The sequence below is a fragment of the Mustela nivalis genome, assembly GCF_964662115.1.
Source record: "Mustela nivalis genome assembly, chromosome: 5".
Lineage (NCBI taxonomy): Eukaryota > Metazoa > Chordata > Mammalia > Carnivora > Mustelidae > Mustela > Mustela nivalis.
This window is the reverse complement of record NC_139024.1, coordinates 89,618,835-89,644,667: the sequence shown is the minus strand read 5'-3', so window position 1 is coordinate 89,644,667 and position 25,833 is coordinate 89,618,835. Positions and strand designations below refer to the sequence as shown.

The window sequence follows — 25,833 nt, the reverse complement described above, 5'->3', positions numbered from 1 at the left end:
AGACACCTTGGAGTTCTTTTACAGGAGAGGAAAATGAGATTTTGAGAGGAGAAGTGGTGAAGTGGCAGAGATGTCTACTACTTGCCCTCTGCCCACATACCCCCCCCCCCCACTCTCCGGCCCCCTCACCATCAGCTGGGACTACAAGAGCAGTCCTGGCCAGTGGGCTTGAATGGAGATGCTGCCTGTCACTTCTAGGCCAAAGCATTAGAGAGCTAGTACAGAGCTCTCCTGCTCTTTTCTGTCCCTGTAGGCACAACCATGGAAGCCATGTGTTGAAATTCGATGTATCCAACATCTGGGGTCCCCAACCGACTATGTGGAGCAGAGCCCGAGCCAATCTGCCTGGGTTAAATTGTGTGAGCAAGAAAGAAACCTTGGGGGTGGGGGGAACCTGGGTGGCTCAGTTGATTGGTGGCTGCCTTAGGCTCAAGTCATAATCCCAGGATCCTGGGATCGAGTCCCACATCGGACTCCCTATTTAGTGCTTGCTTTTCCCTCTGCCTGCCACTCACTCTTCTTGTGTTCTCTCTCTCCAAATAAATAAATAAAACATATTTTTTAAAAGTGAGCAAGCAAGCAAGAAACCTTGGTGGTGTGAATCCACTGAGATTTCTGGGCTCATCTGTTACTGTAGCACAAACTGTCCTATCCTGACTCCCACAGCCAGTCACTGGATCATGCTTTTGACATAAGGCTGATGTAATCAGGGTCTCCCAAACCTGGTGGTGTGCTGGCCTGGTGGAAAGTTGTTTAAAGGAAAGAAATCATTTGAATGAACTAGCATCTCCCGAGACCTTCCACACACCTGCCCAATGTGGTCACCGAGACTTCATTATCTCAGCTCTGTCTAGAAGGTCCAGCTCTCTAAACCATCTGCTCTTGTCATTCCCTGGGCCTTATCTCCCCAGAGGACACGTGGGAGCTGACATATCAGTGGAATTTCCCAACAATAGAACAATCCTTATGGGATACTAAGGTAGATCTCCCCACCCTCAGGCCCTCCAAAGTTCCTATACACTGCCTAGCCCCCAAAGTGTTGCCTTAGGGGAAGCAAGTCTCAGAAGCTCTATTTTATCTTCCGCTACATCTCCCCCCACCCCACATTCAGAACTTGCTTTCTACTAACCCCATCCTTTCTAGAAGTGGAAGACATTCCCATCCCATTTATTGCCAGCATATAGCACACTTCTTCTCCAGCCCTGCCCTGCCTGAAGCAAATTGTCCTGGGCTGGGCCTCTGCTGAAACAGTCACACTCTCCCAGCCTTCTCATCACAATATCTGGGGCAGGATGCGGCTGTGAGGGCAGAGAATGAGCCTCTCTCTGTGTGAAGTGAAGTGATGTTCACAGGGCTCAAAATCAAGACCTTGACCTCATTAGCTCGATGTTCTGGTCAGTGGGCTTGCGGAAATGTGTTGTTGTTAATTAAGCGCCCATTTATTTAATCCCTGTTCTTGTGAAATGCATGCATCTGCCTTCCCCTTCTCTCCCCAGGGACTATAAATTCCTGGGGGCACAGCAGGGGGTAGAGCAGGACGGGGAAGGGACCAGCCTGGGGTCACCCAGACCTGGATTCCATTCACTTCCTGACTACCCTGACCCTGGGTAACCTTACTGAGCCTGGGATTGGGTAAAGATTACGAGCTTGGCACTGCGCCTGGCACGTAGGAAGCTCTCAGTAAATTATAGCCATTATTATCATACTGTTAATTATTGTTTTATTCTATCAACTGAAGAATGATTTTCCATTGCTCCTTCTTGATTCTTCAGAGGCAGCAATTTGTAGACGGGCGTTGTCCAAAAGAACTTTCTGCCACAATGGGAAAGTTTAGCATCTGCACCGTTCAGTGTGTGACTACTGAGCCCTTGAAAGGAGGCTGGTGTAACTGAGGAACCGAATTTCTGCTATATTGAATTTTAGTGCAAAGTTAAATACAAAAGCCCCTGATTGATTTTTTTTTTTTTAACTTTATGATGGTGCAAAAGTGACGCGCATTCAGGAGAAACCGTATTTCGAATTTCGAACTTGGCTCTTTGCACAAGCTAACAAGAGGCAGTAGAATGTTCTCTCATGATGCTGGGCAGGGGAAACCACAGCTCCCAATCAGCCAAGCGATCACAAGGGCAAACAGCCCATATGCTTACAATGATTCTGTCCCTGTATGGCCAATCTGTTTCTCACTTTCAATACAGTATTCAGTAGGTTTCATGAGATATTCAACACTTTATTATAAGATGGGCTTTGCGTTAAATGATTTCGCCAAACTGTAGGCTAATGTAAGTATTCTGAGCACGTTGAAGGTAGGCGAGGCTAAGGTTGTAACTCCTTAAGTCAAGGAAGATCTCTAGTCTCATGAGTTTAGTGGCTCCTGTATTGCTCTTTTCAGGTGCAGAGGCTAAGAGCTCAGGCTCCAGGGTAGAAGGCCTGGCTTCCCATCCTGCTTCCTAGCTGTAAGACTTCAAACCAGTTCCTCAGCCTTTCTGGGCCTCTGCTTCCTCATCTGTAAATTGTGGGTATTATAGTAGAGGACTTTCCCCTTATCCATGGTTTCAGTCATCCATGGTCAACCACGGTCCAGAAGCAGGGGGTCCTCCCCCAGGCACGAGATCAGAAGGTCCATGGCAGCCTACCGGTATGTCACAGCGCCTATGCCATTCCCTTCACTTTAACTCATCACACAGGCATTTACCGTCTCACTCATCACAAGAAGGAGGGTGAGTACATTACAATAGGATATCTGGAGAGAGAGCGAGAGAGAGCACATTCATGTAACTCTTTATAACGTATGTGGTTACATTGTTCTGTGTTATTGTTAATTATTATTGTTAATTTCTTTTTTTTTTTAAGATTTTATTTATTTGACAGAGATCACAAGTAGGCAGAGAGGCAGGCAGAGAGAGAGGGAGAAGGAGGCTCCTTGCTTAGCAGAGAGCCGGATGCAGGGCTCAATCCCAGAACCCTAAGATCATGACCTGAGCTGAAGGCAGAGGCTTTAACCCACTGAGCCACCCAGGCGCCCCTGCTGTTAATCTCTTACTGTGCCTAATTTATGAATTAAGCTTTATCATAGGTATGTATGTGTAGGAAAAAAACACAGCGTGTGGAGGTTTCAGTGCTACCCATGGTTTCGGACATCCACTGGGGGTCTTAGTGGGTATCCCCCCACTTATAAGGGGGGACCGCCATCCTGACGTCCTAGGGTGGTTGTGAGGATTAAATGGGTTAATCTGTATAAAGTGCTCCATTTTGGAGGTGCTTAAGGAATGTTAACTCTTACTATTGTTCTCTCGAGCACTAATGCGGGGTCTATAACCCCTGCACAAGATGGCATGGCCTCTGTGTGGACATCTTGAGGACCTCTGTCTGCTCCTGCTCAGAATTTCTCACAGGCCCCAGCCCAAGGCAGAGAAAACCAGCATGTACTGACCAGTGAGGAAAAGGAACCCTGGAATGTGTAGAAGAGGAGGTAAATGGGCAATGCTCCTCTCCCCACAGCAGTGCTGGGCTCCTCGCCCTTCTCCAGAGGGTGTGGCCAGCAGGAGGCAGGCTCATCCTCCGGTCCTGGGGCTCTGAGGGCAAGGTAGCCAGAGAAAGGCAGTTCAGGTGGGCTCAGGGGCAAGGAGCTTTCTCCATCTCAATTTCCCGGGTGGGGGAGCCATAGAAACTAGCTGTGTCCCTTCTACACCATCTCCAAACATGGACACGATCTGGACCACCTGCCAAACCCAGTCAGAAGAGACCAGAAGTCAGGACGGCTCTCCTGGAAAGCTTCTAAGAAAGCATGAAGATCTGGGTCTGGTGCCAGAGCCCTGGAGCGGGGTCTTTGGAATTCCCCCTTCCTTCTCACCCCGATGAGGAACTGAATGCTTCCATTTCAGGGAATGGGTGCAAGCCTGTGTCCTTTTCCCCTCAATTTCTTCCTCCCCAGGGGTGGAAGGGCCACGTGGGGATTTCCGGATCCTGGGACTTCTTGGTGCCCCCAGAGGCATAGCCTCAAATTCCCCCCCAAAATTCATCAGCATCAGAAGCTGAGGACCCTCCGAAAGGCTGGCAGTTCCTGCCTTCATCCTGACTCACTCCTCACCTGTCCCACACTCAGTAGGAAATGAAAGGATCTGAAGGCGCTGTCCAAGTCTCCTCTGGGAGGTGGCCCGAGAGAAGACCTCCTCCTTCTTCCCCAATGTCTGGGACTCCTGCTTCTGCAGCCAGGAGCAATCCACACTTTGGAGCCCCAGATGAATGCCACAGTCCTGTGGGACAATCTTCAAAGACAGGGCATGGGGCAGGGACCATCTTTGTTCCACTTCCCTGATTTCATGGTAAGAGACAGGAGGAGGCAGCCAGAAGGACTTCCTAGGGTGGGAAATAAGAGATTGTGGGGGTAGGAGCCAGTTATATTCAATCCCTGGGGAAGAGTGAGCTGATAAGAAATCTGGGATTTAAAATACACAGACTACGTGGTTGTTATGATCTCTCAGTTAGCTGGATCTGGAGTCAGACAGACTGAGGTTTAAATCCTAGCTATGCCACCGACTGGCTGGCCGTGTGACCTTGGGCTAATTGTTTTAATGATGCTTCTCTTCAGTTTCCTCATCTGTAAAATGGAGATAGATTCATCACCCAGGCTCTCCTGAGGGAGGCCTGTGGGTGAATGGCCCTAGCCCAGTGCCTGGTGTAAGCTGGTTTACGGAGAAGTAGCCAAGTCTGAGCTGGCTGGGGATTTAGGGTACAGTGGATGGGGAAGACCTATAGGAAGCTTGGCTAGGGGTGGAAAGAGTGATCATCATGACTGGAGACAGCCTTGAGGACTGCTGCCCACCAACACATGGCCCTCCTCCCTGTGCGGGGCTGAGACTCTCTGGTACCCAGCCCTGCTCCTACACCCCATCTCAAAACAATCGTGGGGGAACAATGAGAGAACTGGGACCCCTCCCTGGAGATCTCTGCTCTTCCAGCAGGCCCCCTAACCCATCTTGATCTGGGGGCCTTCATTGGCTCGTTGAGGAAGCCCTTCGTGGGGCCAGCCGGAGGGAAGCAGTTTCCAGAAGCCTTACCGCTTCCCCTGCAAGCCCCTCAGGGAGTCCTGAGACAACAGCTGGGGCTGGACACCAGCCTGCCTGGCCTGCTTCAGACCCGAGCTGCTGAGTTGCAAGGCAGGGAGGCCTTTGGTGAGCTGGGGAGACGGCTGTGGGTGGGTCTGCAGGGGACCCATTTCCCACCAGACTCAAGAAGAAACTGAAAGCCCATCTGGAGCTCTCAGCAGGGACAGGAAAGAAGCTGGCTGTGCACAGCACGCACTGTGGCATCAGCTGGCTCTAACTGATGCACCTTTGAGGGACTCCCTCCCCCGCACCTCCCGACAGGGGTGAGAAGGACTCTGGCCACTGGACTGTAAACAGCCTCCCCAAACCAGCTCAGGTCAGACGCCCCACTGCCAAGGAGGGAGACCAAAAGATGGTGAGGGCTTGGGAAGCTCGGTGCTGTGTGACCCAGTGGGTGTCTTTAATTCAGGTTTAGGTTCCTGAATATAAAGGAACAGCTCTCTGTCCTAAGACGCAGGCTCCACCCCTTACACTAGGGGTTCCTTGGGCGCAGGGCTGTGTTCCCCATCTTATAGTCCTGGGAGATGGGACCCATCAGCTTTGCCTTACTCTCACTGTATGAATAAGACCAATGTGATTCCAGAAGGGCAAAATCTCTAATTTGTGGTTGTCCGGGATCTGAGAGTGATCCATTACCAAGGAGGGTAACTCTTTCCTGAAAAGCTGCAGACTCCTGGAAGCAAACTTGGTCTTCCCTAGATCTCTTTCTTCCCTTTGCCTCTGCCTGCCCTTCCAGGGGGAGGAGCTGGGTGCTCGGCCGGGCACTACGGGACCAGGTATGTGGCTGGGGTGGCCCCTCCTGTTCTCCCCCACTCCCACACCTGTCCCTCACCCCCAAGCCGGCCCCTCCGGCCTCTCTGCAGCTCTGTCTTGCCCAGGGCCGCCCCACCCTGGACCCTTCCTCCCTCCCTCCTTTGCTCATAGAGGAGGGTGCCCAGATGCCCACTGCCAGGCACAGAGGATAAAAATACCCAGTGGAAAAACACGTGGCCCCAAGTTAAACATTAACCTGTTAGACCTGGCATTCTGGCCATGGTGTCCCTTCCCAGGCTACCTGGCCACTAATGTGCAGCTGCTGACGGTGTCCTTTCTCCCTGACCATCACCGTGACTCTCAGACATTCACCCATATACTCTCAGCAGGAAGCACCTCCCTGAGGACCCCAAGCATGAGTCTGGACAGCACCTGTCTGGACTGGGAACTGTAGGGCGAGGAAAGATGACTCTCCCTCTATTCAGCCTGGAGTCTTCCTTGAAACTCTCTGAGCTTCCAGGTCAGCCCAGCTCCCGGATGAAAGCGGTGCCACGGACCCTCCTCGGCGGCAAGAGCCCGGCTCAGAGAGCCTGGGTTCCTCGGGTTGTCCATCCTTCTGCTGCAAAGCCAAGTTAATTTCAAGTCTCGAAGGAATGATGACCGGTGAAGGGAAGGAGTCGGTGGAGGATAGAGTCTAGCCAATGGGGGTACTCAGGGCTCAGCAAGCTGGGAAGCCACCTGGAGGAGGCGTTGGGAGAGGCAGGCAGGACATGTCCCTAACTTATCCTGTGTGTCCAGCTTTGATGTTTGCTGGGGCTGGGGAGACCAGAGGGACAACTGTGCCCACCCAGCTCCATCGACACATCTCAGAACCTTCTAGATCCTACTCGTGGGCATCCCCACAGCTGCCTGAAGCCCCTATTCTCACACCTCTGGGGTCCAACGCCCCGGGCTTCTAGGAAATGCAGCAACCTTGGGCGTGAGCCAAGTGCCCCATTTTCTGTCAGGGAAGCTCGACTATGCACAATTTAAAAAGAGTAAAGTCCATCTGGTGCAGCACAACTGCCCCATCATTCTGGCTGGCTGGAGGCCAGTGGGCCCACTTGGAGCCCAAAAAGGATTTGGGGGGCCCGGGACCAGGGAAGCACTCCTGGCCTCTTCGATGTCCATGGCAGCCTCGCAGCGCCACTGTGGAAGGTGTATGAATGTTCATTTTGAAGGGGAAGCAGAGGGTTTGAGTGGAGATCAGCAGCCCTTGCTCTCTTCTCCTGGGGCAGTGGAAAGCTGTCCCTTTGGGGATTGGCCTCTGCTGGCCCTTTCTCCGGGGTGAGAGTCCAGCACTGGACAGAGACTTGGGAGGCCTGGCACCTGGCCTCAGGAGCAGTCAGGCTCCCCCAGGCATAGGAGTTCCCACCTAGGACCGTCCCCCAGGCTCCTGGAGATTTTGTTCACCAGGCTGGCAGTTGCTGCACCCAGACAGGGCTCTGTCGACCCAGCAGGGCCACACAGGAGGCCCCATGGGCTTTAGAAGCCTGGTTTAAAGCCCGGTTCTGCCACTTAAGCAGCCATACGGTCTTGTGTGTGTTACTAAGCCTCTCTGAGCCTCAACTACCTATGCGATGGGGACATTTATGTCCAGCTCTCAAAGTTTCCCAAAGATTAGGTTTGCCTATCCCTCTGTTAGTGCCTGGCAAATGAAATTATTTCATAGGTGGTTGTTCTGGTTAGTTTTTCTCCCCATCCTGGGCCTCAGTTTCTGGATCTGTAAAATGAAAACAATCACACCACACCCACAGGACTAGGCGAGCTGCTCTCTGTATTGTTGCCCGCAGACATCGGTCCATAACTGTCGGCACATCTGTTACCTGTTCCTCTCTCTGCGCCTCAGTGTCCTCACTGCATTTTCTAAGCCCCCCACTGGAGGTCCAGGGCACTCACCACCAGCTGCCTGAACACAGCTGCTCGTCCCCCCTCTGGCCGGGGCCACCACTGCCTCATATCGCCATCATTATCGTGCTGACATTTGCTTTGGCTCACAGAGCAATTACCTGTTAAATTGAACAAAGGCCGAGAGAGACGCAGATAACAGGTCAGCCAGAGGCCCTGGCTTTGGAGAGAGAAGCGGGGAGAGGTGTTAGCCTGAGCCTTGACCTCAGGCCCGAGAAACCAAGCCAGTGATGTCGGGAGGGGGGTGTGAAGTGGGCTCAGGATTAATTTCCCCCAGCTGAGGAGCCAGAGCTGGGGGGAAAGGAGGGATGTTTGCATCTGGATGCCATCTGGATGGGGGCGAACGCCGAGGGGCCACTCGAGGAAATGCCTGAGCGGCAAATCCAATCCTGCAAAGAAATTGCCGGGCCCTTGAAATGAATGTCTGAGGGAGAGGAATGTGTCTGGGAGTGCTGGTGCTGGCGGGGAGACCTGGTTAGGGAAGGAAGCCAAGGGGGAGAGGAAGGCACCAAGCCTAAGGGCCTCTGGGTGAACAGGCTTCCCTGGCTGGTGGTCCCCAGAGGGCACTGAGGCTGGATCTCTGGGCTCGGGGTCATGTGGGCAGGGTCTCCAAACACACAGGGGGTCCACATCACCTCAGAATTCTGGGGCTTGTTCTTTGTAGCCCTCTACCCATTTGCCAGACCCAGGCCCTGGAATGCTGCGGGGGTGCTGCTACCCTTAGGGTCAACAGCCTTGTCCGCTCCCGGCACACCTTTACGGCAGGCGGCTGCTGTATGCAGAGCCACAGGTGCAGAAAGCCTAGACTCTCAGGTGTGGATCAGCATAGGGTGGTAGCTTTAGGTACTGACAGACTCAAGTTCAAATCCGCTCTCTCCTTCGACAGGCTTTCACAAAATTTCATCCTCCATTTTCTCATTTGTAAGAGTATAATCTCGCCGCTTCTTGGAACTTCCTGGGAGTGGACCAGTGCTAAACCTAAGTGGGGCTCCAGAGCAAGGCAGGACGTCTGAGAGATCCTCAACCCTCCATGGGCTGGAGCCTGTGTATCTCCCCCACAACCTCCCGCCACTGATGCAATAAGGCAGGCACCACCCCAAGCCCTGCCCAAGGGAGGTGCGCTCTGATGCAACCCCAAGGGGGTCGGGAGACACACTCCCCCCAAGTCAGCTGACAGCTGCTGACACGTGGGCCTTCTCCCACGGCTCCACGGCATGCCAGGCCGGGCAGGCACACACCAGTATGCGCGCTTGCCTGCCTGTGTGTGTGTATTTGCATGCGCGTGCAAGTGTGGGTGTGTTTGTGCATGTTTTCACATCTGTGGCTGCGTGCATGTGCTCCTATATTTGCCTGTGTATATTGTGTGCTTATTTGTATGTGTTTTGGGCAGAGACCTGTGTGTTTTACGTATGAAAAGTGTGTGCGCATGTCTGTGTGATGACGTGTGAGTGAGAATGTGATGCAAATGCGGGTTGTATGTTTATGGGTGTAGATACGTATATCAACACATTTGTGTGTTTCTATGTGCCATATGTATACACGCTATGTGAGTCCACGTATGTGTGCATATGTAATGTGCTGGGTTTGTGTCTGTAAATAAAGCATGTGTTTGTATCATGTGTTTCCGTGTTAACATATGTTTGTGGCTAGAATGCATCTGTGTGTAATTGGCATGCCTATGTGTTACGTGTGGACATGTGTGTGCCTGTGTGCTCAGATGTAAGCATGAAAGGCAAGCGTGTTTGTCTGTATGGGTATATTACATGCTTGTGTGGAAATGTGTGTGCATGATTAACATATGTGAGTAATGTATCTATATGTTTGCATATTTGTACGCATAATGTGTGTGTCTGTAGGAGGCAGCCTAGCCTGTTAGGAACAGCCCTGGGCTTGCAGCCAGAGGAAGGGGTTCAGACCCAAGAACTTGGACAGTGACGCCTCGAGGCACTTCTTTGGCCTTTCGAGCTTCTGGAGGCCCAGCTGTAACCATAACAGCTCTGCTCCCTGCCCTGCCTCCCACCTGTCAGGCCTGCAGTTGGAGCAACACGTGGACTAGCAGGCAGCTGAGGGCAGGACCATCCCGCTAAGTACTGGGAGATCTGCTGGGTCGGGCCCGCCTCTAGCATTGCAGGGCAGAGGACCTGGGGCCTGTCCTCACCCTGCGTACAGTCTGGCTGCAGAGACAGAAGTCAGCAAGAGCACAAGGAAGGGCCTGGCGGAGTTCGGCACGAAGATGGGCTCCTAGGGGCCCGGAGGGGCCAGGTGGGCACGGACCCTGCAGTGGGAAGAGCCAGGGTTTAAATCCCGGCTCTGCCACTTCCTTGACCTGGGATCGTGGGAGAGTCACTTAACCTCCCTGTACCATAATTTCTTCATCTGTAAAAGAAGATCATGTAGTGTACAGCTCTGAGGGTTGTTGTAGGGACGAAGTGAGTTCATACACGGAAAGTACTTAAAGAGGGCCTGGCACATAGGAAGGGCTCAACAGATGGTAGGTATAATAAAGCGAGGAGCCACTGAATTCCTCCTAAGTACGTAGAAAATTAAGTGAATGACCGAAAGAACCATCATCAATTGCAGAGAAAATAAAACGTTATGCCCCCCCCCCAAAAAAATCAGTTTACTAAGTGGCTCACCGCTGGATGTCAATGCTTTCACGAGGTCACATCCATTCTCATCTAACCAGAATGACATGGGGATTATGGAGGGGGAGGGAGGGAAGGCTGTGCCTAGGAGTGTGGCCGCAGGCACCAGAAGAATCTGTCATGGCAAGTGAACGTGGTCACCTCTGCCGAGGGAGTCTGTTGTTTTAACCTTACAGAACCTTACAGAGCCGAGTGACTCTCAGGTGACTCATAAGCGACTTTGATACAGATTTTTTAAAAATCCATTGAAATTCATCAAGTAGAGACCTGTGCCTGTGGTCAGGTGTGCCTGAGCTCGAAGTACTGGACGGGGTGCTGTGGGCTGTCCGTCTCAGCAGAGCGCAAGACAACGCCAGCATGAAGTCTCAGGACCAGGGTTACGGTGAAGAGGGTGTGGCTCTCCCTCCCCCACCGCACCTGGGGATGACTTTCTGTAAGAGCAGGGGTGGATGTCCTAGCAGCTCCTCTCTGGTTTTCCAGTGATGCTGACGGCGGACCATTAGTACTCCGGCTGCTTTCCCCTGCCTCTCTGCTGCCTATTTACTTACCGGTCTAAATGCATGGGTGAGAAGAAATGTAAGGAAGAGTCACGAGACCTTCTGCTGGTCCCGGAGTGCCACTGTTCTAAGCCTTTAACATATCTTAACTCATTTAATCTTCACACCCATCCTTACAAGGATCTGTTTTAATTTCCATATCAGAGATGAAGAAGTGAGGCCCAGAGAGTTGTTAGGTGACATGCCTAAGGCCATGTAACAGAGCAAGGACCTAAACTCAGGTGGTCTGACCCTGGAGTCTGTGCTCTTCACCACTGAAGCTTCTAGAACGTGTGAAGGAGCAGGGCGGAGAAAGAGATGCTACACCTGGCCCAGGGCTTTGGGAGCCATTGGCAGCCAGGCCACACCGCATGACCCTGTTGGACAAGACAGGGAGAGGCCAGGTCCTCACGGGGGTAGGGCCCGCGTCGCCACCAGCACCCTAGCTACTGTTGGGTCATCTGTACGGGCCCAGGTGAGTGCTAGGGGGAGGAGAAGCAGGGCCAAGAGGGCTTCGGATTCCAAGCTGCTGAAGTCAGTCCTGAACCAGTCCAGAAACCAAGGCCTGCCCCCCCTTGGCCCTTCGTCCCCATGTGCCTGCCCAGCGTCCTACCGTTCCCACAAGGACCCCACAAACACCCACCAAGTGCTCCCGCTGTACTGGAAAGTGGGCTCAGGCCTTTGAATCCTGGCACCTCCTAGTTTTGTGACCTTGGGAGACAAGTCAATCTACGTTCTGTGCCTCAGTTTCCTCTGCATACACGAAGACTGCACGGCCTCGATCTCATAAGTTTGTGAGGATTAACGAATTAACACCTGCGAAGAGCTCAGCACGTGCCTGAGCCACGTGCTCAATTCATCTAGCTACTGCTCTGTCCTTGACCTTTGGGGGGTTAAAAATAAGTTGCAATGGAGCTTCAGCCACTTAATCCCTAGGAAGGGTGATGAGTAAGAGCTCACCTGTCGACCCCCATGGGATTTTCAGTCTATTGAGGGGAGCTTGGGCTGATGAGGAAGTACTAGACTAAGGCAAAAACGGGGTAACTGTGTCTGAAGGGGAGCACCTAACAGTCTCTGCTCATGGACAGCCAGCCCATGGGCAGCAGGCTCAGGGAGGCCCAGAGCAGTCCCTCCTCCTGCCTCCATCAGGAGAGCGAAGCAGACCGGCCGATTGAATCCCCAGAGGGGTTGGAGCTCCTGAAGGGGCAGGATGGGCCTTGGACGGAGGTACCCCAGAGGAAAGGGGGGGCGCTCTTCCCAGGCCAGTGAGCAGGGCTCAGAGGAGCCCGGCCCCCTGGATACAAGCATGCAGCCTAGACTTTGCTTGTTCTATTCCACTCTCGGCCAAGTCCCGGCATTCCAGAGCCCCAGAGCCCTCACCCACCTGGCCTTTGTAACAGCCTCTTGTCTTGGATGTGAATAATGCGGCTTCGGACTGTGATCTGCCTCCCGAGGTCTGGCTTCTCAGGAGGAGGGGTGCATGGATGGTGCTGACCAGGGCAGCAGCCGGCCCATCTCCCTCCCCTAATGAATGTCCAGGTGGTCTAGGGTCTTCCTCAGGCTATGAGTCCCCTGGGCGCGCTGGAGAAGGAAGGCCAGGAGCAGCCAGAACCCCAATGTCCGTAATGCCTCACTAGGGGTGGAGGCAGGTGGTGGGAGGCGGGACACCTGTGCCCACCGGCCTGCCTCTGGCCCCACTTCTGTTCTGTTGTCCCTCCTGTAAATGTTTGTCACATGTGGGCTCGGTGCCACACCCCATCATGCCCCTTCCTGTGAGCCAGGAGTCATCCCCGCCTCACAGATGAGGAAGCAGAGACTCTGAGAAGTTAGTAAGAGGGCTAGAAAGAAGCAGAGTGGGGACTGGAGGCTTTGCTTACTAGCCCCCCCTTCGCCTTCCCTCTGAGGCTGGAATGACAGGAGAAATCTTGAGAACACTCGCTATGTACTTGCTACGTGCCAGTCATTACCTCACAGTGCTACGTGTCCCCACGCCTCCCAACCTCACGTCACAGAGATAAAGAGCTTGCCCCAGGTCACACAGCTCAGAGCCGAAGCGCCGGCTTTGAACCCAGGAATTCTGGCTTCAGCTCACTCCTGCTCCCACCACTCCCAGACAGATGCCAACACCTCAACCCAGGGCCACACTGGGCTACTCTCCTTCCATGTGCTATGAAGAATGCTAACAGATCTCCCGGATAGACTGAAAGGGAAAAAGCCAAGTAACAGAAGAGTGTGGTCCGGAGGCCACTATTTGTATGAGGGAACCCGAATAACATAGCCTTGGCTGACCACGGGAGCTGGGAGCCCTGAGGCAGGGGTGTGGCAGGCCCCAGATGTGTGGCCTCAAGGTGTGAAAGCTGGTGTGACCTCCGAGCTTTGACAGACACAGGACACAGGGGCCGCAGCCCAGGGTGGCACTGGCTTATTGGCCGGTCTGGAGATTGTGACATCAGGCTGGAGAAGGTCCTGAGGGAGACACCGAGGGGAGGACCCTCAGGGGTCTCAGGGAGCCTTCGGTCACACACATAGCTGACAGTACCAAGCTTAGGAACGAGGGAAGTGGGGACATGCCAGGAGGCATGGTCAGGCCCTGTAAGAGGCTGGGATCAGAGGGCTCCAGCGCCTTCCTAGGGTGCTTTTTTAAAGCCTAATTCCCCAGGGCATCTGGGTAGCTAGCTCAGTTGGTTAAGCAACTGGCTCTTGATCTCAGCTCAGGTCTTGATCTCAGGATCTTGAGTTCAAGCCCTGTGTTGGGCTCCATGCTGCATGTGGACCCTACTTAAAATAAAAATACAGCTTCCAAAGACCCAACCCTTTGAGACCTTAATTTATAAGAAATCCAAAAGAGGCCCCAGAATCCATAGTTTTATTTGATTTAAAAATTATTTTCATATATTTTTGAAAAGGTTAAAAGAACAGAGGAAGGAAAGAGGAAGAGGGGAGGGAGGGAGGCAGGGAGGAAGAACCAAGCAGTACTGAAAAGAATACAGTGGCAAGCAAGTCCCTCTCCTGTATTCCTTCCCGGGGACTGTCCTCCAGGGCCAGCAATAGCTATTTGCCTTCTCTCTGGAGAGATTCTAGAAACGCATAGCACCATACTGATGTGTAGAGAGCTGCCTCTTTCTTTTTCATGACGTTGTTGTAAAGAAGATGTACTTGTATAAAGCTTCTCCGCGAATGTCGATAAACAGCTAGCTTGGGAAAAGGCTGGTTTAGAGAACTTCTTTGGAGCCGACAGCTCTGGATTTGAATCTTGATTCTGACATTGACACGTTTATATGACCTCTCCAAGTTCCAAATCTTAGCTTTCCTGTGCATGACGATGGTAGAGTTTTCATGGAGATTAGAAATAATTTATGGCGAGCTCCTGGTGCCTACTGGGAGTGAATAATGGGGGGATGAGTTTACAAACACAGGCAGAAACAGAGAGACCGATCACGACGTTTGAGCTAATACAAAGAGTTCAGACACAGACAGCTTGCGGGGTGAGTCCCTTCAGCTCTGCCCCAGGAAGATTCCCAGGAAGAACAAGGTGGGAGAGAGGGAGCTCCCCTTCCTGACTCCATCAGCAGTGTGGGGAGGGGGCTGGGAGGGCGGGGTTACTTCCTGGAGGAACTGGAGAAGGCTGGCCTGCGCTCCACTTTGGAGGATAATCCCGTGTTGGTCCTCATGGCAGTTGTCCCTAAGTCGGGCCTGGCAGGACTCACGGGGAGACTGGGTCAAATGTCACAGGAGCTTCCGCTAGGCTCAATGCTCCGCTGTCCCTTGGCTTGGTGGCTCCAGGGACTGGGACTTCTAATGGGTGCCCTATCCAGGATAGGGCAACACACAGGAGCTAAACAAAGCTTTGTAGAATCACCTCTGGGACCACAAAACTCACTGGAAAAAAAGAATTCCACAGGATTCAGAAGAAAAGCTGGGGGATGGCCTGAGCCAGGAGTGGTTTCAAATTCCAGCTCTACAATTCCCTGGAGGTGTAAATTCAGGTTCGCTCTGTAATCTTCCAAAGCCCCATTCTCCTTTGGAAACCAGGGCCTTCTTTCAAGGATTAAGTGATAGAATGTCTCTAAAGCAACTGGTTTAGGGCAATTATTATTACACAGCAATAATGGTAGCCTAAATTCATGGTTTTCCCCTTTCAAAATGGACAGTTGTTGAAATTCAATTAGTTATATTTGCAAGTGAGTTTGAGCGTTTGTCACTCAAGTTGGGGAAGTTTTATCATGGAGATTTGTCGATAGGAGAGGAGTCTAAGTTACTGTTGAAAAGGCAAATGGATTCTAATTAATTCAATGATTTTTTATTGAGCACCTACCACATGCCAGGCTGGGTCTTAGGCCCTGGGGGTAAAACAGTGTACAAGGTAGGTCCAAATCCCTGCCCTGGAGAGTTTCTTTTCTAGCCTAGGACTAAAGCTCCCGGTCTGGCAAGGAGACTTTTCCAGACTCAAATAAACCCCTTTTGTGGTCTTTCGCCCTTAACAGGGTCAGTAAAGCTCCTTTTGGGTGGGTGGGTGGGGGGTGGATATGGCCTGGCAAGTAAACTTTGCTGAGCCTGTAGGCACCCACTCTGGGCATGTCTGGCAAGATTCCCACAAAGTAAGGGGCTGGCATTGCCAACAAGAGGCTCCAGGCAATGGTGGAACACCTACCCCATCCTGGTCTCTGTCCAGACTCAGAATGACTTATTCCAGATGATTATCTGAGGAGCCCTTGGCCTTCTCTGGACAAGTAATGAAGTGGATGGGTAGGGATGAACCCTGTTTCCCAACGGCCAAGCTTATTTGGTGCTTCTCTCTCTTGAGTCCCTGGGCTATGTCTCCTCCTCCTTCAGACTGGGGCTCCCCAAGGAGAGAGCTGCACCTCCTCCTCAGACTGGGGTTCCTTGAAGCAAGGCTGTGTTTCCCCCTCAGAATGGAGCTCCCTGAGGGCAGGGCTGTGTCTTCCCCCTCAGAATGGAGCTCCCTGAGGGCAGGGCCATGTCTCCAGTCAGAGTGGAGAATTTCTCCTTTTCCTCCTCTTCCAGGCTCTGGCCTCTAGGGAGAAAGGATGCCCCTCTCAACTCCTGGGGTGATATCCTACAAATTAAGGGTCGAGCTGACTCAAACCCAGCTCTCCTGATGCCAAGCAGAACTCTGCCCCCTACATATGACTTCCTCAAACTCCCAGTCTGGGAGTTTCTAACTAGCTCCAGTGTCGTCTCTGCCCTAGCTGTTCACAAAGCCATTGGGGGCCTGGCTGCCAGGCTAGGCAGCCTGGGGAAAAGGGGCAGTCTAAGGACTGGTACTTTATATCTCCCTCCTCTGTGGGAGCCATTAGGCAAGTGATGCATTTACTTTTCTGAGGCCCTCACTATTTAGCTACAGGATTAGTTCTAGTCCATTTACTCACCAAGCCCACTGGCCAAACGCTGTGACCAGAAAAGCACATCTCCCTTGTATAATAAATGTTTAATAATGACAATTGGGATTGACCAGAAAATGCCCCGGTTGGCAGTCCCAAAGCCACACAGGCTCCAGGGAACGATTAAAGTTCAGTTCTATCACCTCCTCCCCCCCAATCTGCTTGCCTCCAGGCCCTTTGGGCCCTTTGGGCACCAGCCCACCCATGACAACAGAGCTGGCGGGAGTGAATCCCACAGCCACTCCAAGGGCGTCTGTTGTGTTTTTCTATAGTCCTGCCTCCTTCGGCCTGGGAGCTTCCCCTCTGACTGGAGCTCCCTGAGGGCAGGGCTGTGTCCTTCCTGGGGGTTCATGAGGGCAGGGCTGTGCCTCCCCCTTAGACTGGGGCCCCCCAAGTGCAGACCCTTCAGACTGGGGCTCCCTAATGACTGGACTGTGTCCCCCCCTCAGACTGGGGCTCCCTGAGGGCAGGGCTGTGTCTCCCTCTCAACCCCCAACCACAACCGAGCCTGGGATCTACCTTCTGTGCGTCTTCCCACGCAGCCCAGCACAGAGCTAGTGCCACCTGAGGCTGCCCTGTGCCCAGGCCCCAGGCTCAATTGCAAACAAAGACCAGATCTGTGTGACTGCTGGCAGGTGTTAAAGAGAACCCCACTCGGCCCTTTAGGAATTAGTCTAAAATATACGATTGTATTTCAGGAGCCTTAAGGGTGTTTCTGAAACCTTGGGGCCCAAGACAGTTATAACATATGTCCATTTTAGACTTTGGAAAATAGGGCGCTATAATTGGAAAAGTTAGCAAAGCGCTAAGTACAGGGAGCCGGTCTCTTTACATCTCAAATACCAGGTATTTAGGTGGCTTTCTTGGAACCTGGCATTAGGGACACGTGTGAACGGGCCAGGCTCATTTCTGGGGAGTGAGTGGGAGCAGCGGGTGAAGGTTGGCCGGGTGGCGCTGTCTCTGGGCCCAATGCTAGCTAGCATCCCTGCCGCCTGGCACGTGGACCCTAGAACCACCTACCCTTTTTCCTTCCTCTTCTCTTCTAACCTAGGCTTTCTGAGGTTCCCAGGAACACTTCCTAGACTCGGTTCTGGGGCTTGCACCCTAAAGCGTTCCAGGTTCTGGCCTTTTCTCCAAGGGTGGAATATGGGACTCCTGTTGTCTGTCAGCACCCAAGGGCTGGTGCCAGAATGTCTGAGTTCAAGTCTTCCCATCCCCACTTAGGCAAGTTGCCTAACCTCTCTGGGCCATGATTTCCTCATCTATAAAATGGGATGAAAGTTCTAAGACTTACCTCCCAGGATTGTTGAGATGATTAATGCAGTCACTTCCCTAAAGCACTTTGCACAGTGCTTGGCACATAGCAAGAACTCAAGAATGTCAGCCACTGTAATTATATTTTAAAAGGGTTAACGTATTTCTAAAGCAATCTTTCATGAGACCTAGACTCTCTGCTGATCCTGCCCTTGATGGAGACCCTTCTGTACCTCTCCCACCATGACCTCGTGTTGGGATCCAGGTAAGTTCCTTTTTGTCATTGTCATTCATTCGCTCTCCCATTCCTTTATTCCTCCAACGTTTACTTAAGTGGGCACAGAGGAGGCTATTGTAGACACAATTAGCCTTTGGCTGCCAAACGCTGCCCAATCCTGATCTAACTGATAGGGCACGTCAGCAGCTTTATGGAAAAGCATGGGTGGTCCTTGGAGCCCGCCCCCATTGAAGAAGCAACAAATCCAAGCGGGAAGGGAAAGGAGGAACACCTGGCAGGGGTCGAGGGGAGGGCTTGGGGTTCTGGAGGGAAGAGTAGCCACTCCTACATATTTCCAGAGCATTAGCACCTTCCCAGGTGTAAGGAAGAGACATTTGGTGTTTTCGTGTAAAAGGAAGCACAGTGGATTTCGTTTTTCCGACAGTACAAAGGGCCTGGGGCCATCTGCCTGTGTTTCAGTTACCTCGTGCTGCATAACAAGCTACACCAAAAGCTAATGACTTAAGACAACAATTGTTTATTTGATCCCAATTCTGCAGTTGCAACAGGGCAGGGCAGGGACAGCTGGTCTCTGGTCCACCCCTCAGACTGTAGGATTTACTTCCTGAATGGCTTCACTCACATGCTGGCAAATGGGCGCAGGATCCCCTGGGGCCGAGGGCAGCGCCTCAGTTCTCCTCCATGTGGCCTTGCCTTATGGCTATGTCAGGCTTCTCAAGATTGGCAGCTGGGTTTGGAGAAGAGGCATCCTAAGAGTTAGGGTTCCAAGAGGACAAGACCCGCTGTGCAAATGCTTGCCAAGTCTCTGCTTATAGCCATCACACTTGCTAAGGCCCCAGGGGCCAAAGCAAGTCACATGGTCAAGTCCAGAGTCATTGTGAGCAGAGGTCACTCAAGGGTGTGAATACTGGGAAGGATGATCTATTAGAGACCACCAAAGTAAGAGTCGACTAAAACCTGGTGTTTCCAGTCTCACCAGTGACCAGACACATCTAGATGTGGCGATTCCACCACACTCATACAGTGAGCACATAAATTCAGCTGCCAGGACAAAGAAATTCCCAAATACAGAGGCTTCAACAGAATAAAAGTCGATCTGTTCTACATATAACATCCAACTAGGTAGTTCAAGGATGATCGGTGGCTTAATCATGTCAGGTACACACCACACCTGCCTTCAAACTTGTCGTTCTGCCTTCCTCAATGTGCAGGTTTCTTCGCGTGGTCCAAAATGACTGCTCCAGTTCCTGTCATCACATCTGCATTCCAACAAGTGGTAAACGGAAAGGTGAAAGGGAGTGCTCCTTCCTTGCAATCTCCTTGACCTGGACCTAGTCATGGGCCACATCTAAACTGCAAAAGAAGCAGGAAAATATAGTCTTTGGTGGAGACCAAAACTTCTATCACCATAGAAGAGGAGAAGAGATATAAAGGAGTAATTGGTTGTCTCAGTCATAGGATACAAATGACCAGCCCCAGCACATTCGGTCTGCCAATCTTGTGAGTTAGAAGGGACCATATTCCTGACAACAGGAGCAGAGATTTTAAAAATGACCCTGAACTATGGCTCATGATATAAAGAGAAGGGTGACCCATGGGTGGCAGGCAGCCTGGGCTTTGCACCATCAGAAGCCAGCTGACCTCCTAGGAGCACCATTTCCTACTGCTTCTATCAACTTCACTGCCATGGACAGCCCTTGAGCATCTCCAGCGCATGGCAGGGGAGGGTCCCCGGAGAGACCACTCACAGTTCCAAAGAGGATGCCATAAACTCTCCACCAGATCCCAAAGCACTGGGTGTGTGTGGGCTCCAAAGGGCTGGACGGAGTTCCGGGATGTGGGGGCCACAGTGGATTCCCCTAGTGAATCTGAATCCCTGGCCTCAGAGAGCAACTCTGGTGCCAACCCCCATCCTGCCCCCTCCACCAACCACCCTTCCCTGCCCCCGTCCTCCAGCTAGCTGGCAGCTGTGAACAGCTGGCCAGAGCAGGCAGCTCAGGTGGCTGCTGATGAGAGGCTGACCCGAGATTTGCTGGCTATCCCTGCCCACGCACGGGGGCTTCTCCTGCCTCGGCTCTGCCACCAACCTAGCCATGTGTCTCCCACCAGACCTGGGGCCCTGACTGTCTGTGTCAGCTGCGTAGCCTTCTTTGCTGCATGTCATCTCTCCCCAGCCTTCTGTTCCTTGATGGAAGGCTCTTCGCTTCAGAGCCACAGCAGTGGGCACTTGGTCAACCGTGGGAGAGGACTCGTAGCCTCTGAGCAGTCCAGTGGCACAGCTTCCAAGAACAGGGCTGCAGATACAAGAGTTCTAACCCCGGGGCTTGGAGACCAAGGTGGGCCCATAGCCCAGTATCAGTATGAGGCAAAAGCGCAATGAGGGCAGACGTGGGAGGCAGCTCGAGGACAAGTCCCACAGCCTGAGCAGCAAAGTGGTTCAGCCCTGGAAACTTAACAGAAGTCAATTCATTCAGGAGAAGGAGCCAGAAAGGAGAGGGCAGGCGCAGAGACCCTCCTGGTGGGGGATGTCCCCATTAGAGATTGTCTAGTTCAAATAACACGCCAGGTGGGGAGGGAGAAGTCAGTTTCTCAGAAACACAGATTAGGAAGCCGGTCAACCCCCACCCCCTCACCAGGCCTTTAGGACAAAAGAGAAGTCATGTAGTGAGAAACCATCCTCGCTCCGCACGCAGCCCCTCCCAGCACATCGCGGTTCTGTGCGACATTCACATCTGTGAGATAGAAAGCGTAACCAGGATAGGTGGGTGTGGACAGCACATCCAGAAGGAGAGGGACAAATGGAAATGTGTTCAGGCTTACAAACAACCAATGAGAGGCCGGGGCAAACAAGTTAGCGTTTGCGCCAATTACCTGCCTTCTTCCTATTTTTGAAAAAAGGTTTTATTCATTTATTTGACAGACCGAGATCACAAGTAGGCAGAGAGGCAGGCAGAGAGAGGGGGGGGGGAAGCAGGCTCCCTGCTGAGCAGAGAGCCCGACGCGGGGCTCTATCACAAGACCCTGGGATCATGACCTGAGCCAAAAGCAGAGGCTTTAACCCACTGAGCCACCCAGGCGCCCCCCTTTTTCATATTTTTTTAACAGAGTCTAACACAGGGGACATCAGAATTGTCTGTCTGCCTGCCCGTGGGCCCCAGCCCATTCTTCAGCATCCCCTGTCTGGCCCTTCCTCCATCGCAGGGGGCAGGACGTTGACTTACAGGGTTCCAACCCATAGATTGGGCTAAGTCAGTCAGATTCTCCCTTTTCTGAATTCTAACTCAGAGACACAGAAATGCTAGGCTGTTGCTGGAAGATTTGGGGGTCTCTGTGTTCCCAGGGATACTGGCATAGTGGTCCGGAGTACATTTTTGAAATGAGGTAGGCCAGTGAGGTGGGACCTGGTCCCACCAGTTACCGACTACATTTTTGAACAAGTTACTCAGTTTTTTCCATGCCTCAGTTTCTTCATCTGTGCAATGGGGACTATTATAATCCCTACACCCAAGGAGTGGATTGTGAAAATTAAGATAATCCATAAAGATGATTGGTATGGGGCCTGGAACAAAGTAAGTCCTCAGGACATGTGCGTGGTGAGTTTCAAAATGATATGTGCTCAGAGATGACAGCTCTTCTAGGTCCAAAAAGAAAAGAAAAGAAAAGAAATACCTGGGCAGGGAGAGCAGAGAGAGGGAGAGGCTGGGACAGGCAGGCCCCCGGGAGCCGGAGGCGGCCAGTTGAGCTCTTGTTGGCTCTCAGCTCCAGTTTCCCTGAAGCCTGACTGTACTTGGCGTCCAGTGTGGGATCCTTACATGAAACCTCCTTCATTTACTTTTGGAAAGCAGTTTGGCAAGCCACATCAAACAGCACAAAAACAGCCTTGCCTGCTGACCTGGACACTTATCTTACAGAAATAATTAATAAGGAGGAAAAAAACCACAGGCACAAAGATGTCCAAGGCAGCTTTGTTTATACTAATGAAACACTGGAAGCCATCAAAGGCGTAATGATCAGGGAAGAGAGATGTCCCGGAGATGGAATATTATGCAGCCATTAAGAATGACAGGTAGCAACATGAAATGGTTATGAAGAGTAAGTGAGAAAAAGAACAGAATGTAAAACCATAGCAGATTCTGATGACGTTGGGTAAAAAAAAAAAAATATATATATATATATATGGGGGAGGCTGGCTAGAATTGCCAAAAATGACCAAAAAAACAGGCTTATTCTTGGGCCTAGAAGGAAAGGCCCTCTGAAGGGAAGGGTCTCCCTCCCAGTTGTGCCCCCAACCCCCAACATCCCAGCCCTGGGAAGGGGAAGGATGGATGCCCTTGGAACTCCCATCCCCACAGCCTGCTTCTTGCCAGCCCCCATGCTGCCTCTCTAGGGGGAAGATGCTCCGGGCTTGGGCTGCTGGTATTTTTAGCCAGACCTCTTGCAGTCCAGTGTTCTAGGGTAAAAATAGCTGGGGTGGAGGGCACAGCACTAACTTTGCTGCTTTCTGCCTAACTCCCCCTTCCCCTGGACCAGGCGCCTCCTGGTCTTGGAGTTACGGCTTTCCGTTGCTTCACTCTGGCTTCATCCCATCTCTTGAGGCCTCAGAGGCCAGAGAGGAATGTTCTAGTCTGTTACATCTTGGAACCTTGGCGTTCATGGAGGCCATGCATTCCATTTTATGGATAAGGAAACTGAGACCCAGAGAGGATATGGGCCAAGTCAGGAAGGGACTGGCCAGAGTAGTCCCATCCTCACACCCCTCTCATTGTTCTTACTTACAGGAGGGAGGAAGCTTCACATGACAAACACAGGGGAGGCGTGTTTGACTCCCAGCTCTCCTGCTGGCAGGGGGATTGGGGGAAGGTAACTTTCTACCCCAGACTGCAGTTTCTGCATCTGTGAAATGAAAGAGTTAGACAAAACCGGCCCTTGAATTGAAGAGCTGCACTCCATCCCAGGGTGGAGGCTAGACCTGCCACCATTATCTACCATCTTCCCAGCACCTGCCCTGGGCTGTGAATTCTGTTTGGCAGGAGGATGGCACAGTGCAAGGGTTACCTGAGGTGGCCACTGCCTCCCAGGTGACCTTCTCCCAGGTCCGGACCCATATATGAGGCCCTTCAACCTGTTTCGGTACCTTCTTAAGGATTGAACACTGATTCTAACACTAGCTGGAGCCAAACCTAATCAAGGATGTAAACCTACTGGCAAAAACAAATCCTCTGAGTGTAGCTGGAGGCAACATACGTGAGGCTTGGGGACCATCAGCTGCTAGGAGCCTGGGACTCCTTGCCACTCCTGCAGAGCGAGAAAGGACTTGAATGTATCTACCACACCGGGAGACTATCCTAGTGTGATGAGCCTTCCACACAGCCCCTAGCTCTGCTCATCTCCTGGGACCTCCCCCTACCCAGGGCACCTGTCCGGCACTGCTTGGGCTGGGACTTCAGTCTATAGGGGGTTAGTCCCAGCACAGGACCCACCTCACAGCTCTGGGAAGGGCTTAAAGGGAACCAGCCCCAAGTGAGAAATCATAAGACTTGGAGCCAAGAGACAAGCCTAAGGGACTGGGGTGGCAAGCAAGTCACATCATCCCAGGCCCAATCTGCTGGTTCTTCTGGGGCACAGTGCGTGTGTGTGTGCGCGCGCGCACACGCGCGCATGTGCATGTGTATGCGTGCCCCATGAGCCCCATGACTGCTCTAAGTGTCCTTGGCATGGGGGCCCAAGCCCCTGAGCTCTTTCCCGTATTGCAAACATTGACCCGAGAATCCTACCAGTTCCCTCATTCATTTGCAGCCTCTAACTCAAATGTCAAATGTCTGCCCTTCTCTGGCACTTCCTCAGTACAGTAACACTGGAAACTGCATATTTCAGACACAGGCTTCCTTCATTAATAAAATGGGGAAATGGATCAGGACATAACAAGAGGCAGATTCGGTAGACAAAACATGGAACGTAGGCAGCAGGGACATTAATCCTGAAGTTCTGGGGCTGAGGGAGGGAGGAGCCCCAGATCAAGGACTCCGGAAGATCCCGAGTTAGAATTTGGAGGTCCTGAGAGCCATGGTGGTTGGAGAGAGGTCTGCCCTGCCGTGGGTCCTCAGACCTCTCCCAGGCTCTCATACCACATGTGAGACACTCTGGGTTGTCTAAAGGGAAGGTGGGGTCGGGCTGGGGTGGCCTGTGGGAGGCTCCCATGGCACCAGCCCTCTGGCCCTGTCTCCTACGGCTCTCCCTTCCTGGCAGCCAAACGCAGAAGCTTGCGCTCAGCCTGGCATGCAGAGGGAAAGTAATGGATAGGGGTGATCCAGCCCATCTCTCAGCCCCACGTCACCCGTGAGCAGGATCAGTGGCCTATTCTCACAAGGGCACATTTGGGATCATAGCATTGAACTCTATCCCAGTGAGTCACCTGGCAGGCCCCCTGGCATAGTCCTGGGCCTCCCGAGCCCTACTCTGAAAGCCTGGTGTCGCCTGATAAGTGTCTACCACATGGGGTCAGGAGGGTGGTCCAGAGATTATGGTTCGGATTTCCATTGTTCTCTGCCTCGGTTTCCCCTTCTGTAAAATGCAGATTACAGACAGGCTCTGTGTGTCTTACTACAATCCCACTTGTTAACTGACCTTGGGCAAGTTACTTGACCCCTTTGAACCTGTTTCTTTGCCTTTAAAATGGGGACACTGATCCTTGCCTTACCTTCCTCACTGGGCTGGTCAAGGATCAAGTCCCATAGCATCTGCAAAAGTACTTTGAACATCAGAGGCTCCTTGGGACCACAGGAGAGCATTCTTAGGACCAAGGACATCCCATGCATCCTACTTGGGTCAGGCTGTGAGGCCGCAGGGGAGAGGAAAGGTCTGGCACCGCCCGTTACCACCCTTGGGTGTGTTAGGGAAATGGAAACAACCAGCATCCATTCTGACATGGAGGGTGTCCGAGGCACCTAGGCACTGGAGGGGTTCAGTGGCTGAGAAACCCTGGGGACCGGGGCTAACCTAGGAGCCTCCTAGAGGAGAACACTCACCTTGAGGACACAGAGCCTTCAAAGGTAAGATGTGGCTTTGCTCTTCACCACACCAAATCCCTCAAAGTCCCTTTACTGGGTTTTGTTGTTGTTTTTACACACATCATCTTATTTGGTCTTGAAAATTGCCCATTTATTTAGTTATTATATATGTGCATTGACAGGGAGTTTCCCCATTCAAGAAGGCACGAAGTTGGGTCCCAAATGTGGGGCTCGAGAGGCCTGGTGTGGCCCTTCTAAGCATCCCTCAGATGTCTCCTGCCCTCCCCACTTTCTCTCCCTACTCTCCCCATCTCTATTACCTGTAGGCAACACAGATGCAGATGGCTCCTTTTATGTCTCTAGGGATCAAAGGATTGGCTTTGGAAGAAAGACGTGCTGCTTGAAAGCCAAGTGGAGCCAGTCTGCACAAATGGCCTGGCCTTTCCCGCTTCTTTTCCAGGGCTCTTGAGCAGTGCCCCTCCAGGAGGGCGGAGGGGAGTGGGGTTGGCCCCCACACTCCACCGCCTCCTAGGCCTCCCCTCCCTCCACAACCCGCACAGCTGGGCCAAGGGACCAGGCCCCTGAGGAAGGTCGCCTCTACTCACGGTCTCACCACCTCTGTTGGGTAATGAGACTGTGGAACGTGTTGTCCCCGCCGAGCCAGGCACCAGTCCTGTGGGAGAGGGAGAGAGACAAAGAGTGACGTGGAATGACAGAGAGACGGCCGGTGCAGGAGGAGGAGAAGCTCTCGGAGACAGAGAGCGGAGGAGAAACAAGTGGACAGAGCGAGAGAGGAGAGCCGGGCAGCAGAAGCCTACCAGACAGGCAGCGATGTCCAGGGAGAAAATGCGGAGATGGCAAGGGTAGATAGGAACAGGGAGAAGGGAAAGGGATGAAGACAAGGATGTGAAGGAGAGATTAATAAGTTAAAAAAAAAAAAAGAGAG

General features: G+C 52.4%; 1 long non-coding RNA gene across 1 annotated transcript; it reads right to left on the bottom strand.

Annotated features, from left to right (window-relative positions):
• Window positions 1-18,412: 18,412 nt before the first annotated feature.
• Window positions 18,413-25,552, bottom strand: LOC309866009. The gene is made up of 3 exons (XR_014312368.1): window positions 25,208-25,552; window positions 22,657-22,773; window positions 18,413-19,233 (listed from the first exon to the last, which is right to left on the bottom strand). It is a non-coding gene; the product is annotated as an uncharacterized lncRNA (long non-coding RNA).
• Between the last annotated feature and the right edge of the window lie 281 nt (window positions 25,553-25,833).